Below are 1,028 nucleotides of genomic sequence, written 5' to 3' on the forward strand. Positions count from 1 at the left end.
GAACTAGAACTGAACTAGAACTGAACTAGAACTGAACTAGAACTGAACTAGAACTGAACTAGAACTGAACTAGAACTGAACTAGAACTAAACTAGAACTGAACCAGAAGAAATTAAAAATTTATCTACCGACCTAAAAATAATTTTTCACGGTTTACTTCGATTTGTAAAAGCATTGCATTTTTTTTTTTTTTGATAAACAATTAATTGTAATTTCTAAACAGGAAATTGAATCTGTTGACTCATTCGCTAACTACAAGAAAAACAAAGTAAAATAAATTTTACTACTTTTCAATCCTCCTCCCCCACCATATTATGTTCTTAAACAGATCAAAGATTCCAGGAATCAATACAATATTTTATTACGATAAATTATAGTAAGTTATATTATTTTCTAATTAAAGCAACAATAGTGGAAAAAGTTTTAGAGAATGGATGTATGATATCAAGTTATTTTGTACATTTCAAAGTTACAGATTGAAAAAAATTATCAATGTGGAGAAGGCAACGTTTTTTTTTTTTTAATATTTATTTAGTTACACTTAGCATTATTCCGTTCATTTCAAATTGTTTGGTGACTAATTTCTAAAAAATATATTATATAGTCTAGATCTTTGCCGCACTATTCTGTTGATAAGATTCAAGGACAAAAACAAAAAACTAGCGGTTTTTGCATTTTAAAATAAAATCAAAATGTTACGTTTATGAAATTTTTCTCTTGAGGTCAAAAGAGTATAAATATATTTTAATATAATTAGAATATTCTAAGTGATTAAAGAGTAAACTAGAAAAACATTTAACCTAAGACAATATTTAACTTCTGATAAAAAAAATTAAAAGAGCACAAAAATATCTTTGTATTTTCAATTGATTACAATTAAAGTAAAACATTATTCGAGAAAAACTGAACTAGAACTGAAGTAGAACTGAATTAGAACTGAACTAGAACTGAACTAGAACTGAACTAGAACTGAACTAGAACTGAACTAGAACTGAACCAGAACTGAACTAGAACTGAACTAGAACTGA

The sequence above is a fragment of the Lucilia cuprina genome, chromosome 2, assembly GCF_022045245.1.
Source record: "Lucilia cuprina isolate Lc7/37 chromosome 2, ASM2204524v1, whole genome shotgun sequence".
Taxonomy (NCBI): Eukaryota; Metazoa; Arthropoda; class Insecta; order Diptera; family Calliphoridae; genus Lucilia; species Lucilia cuprina.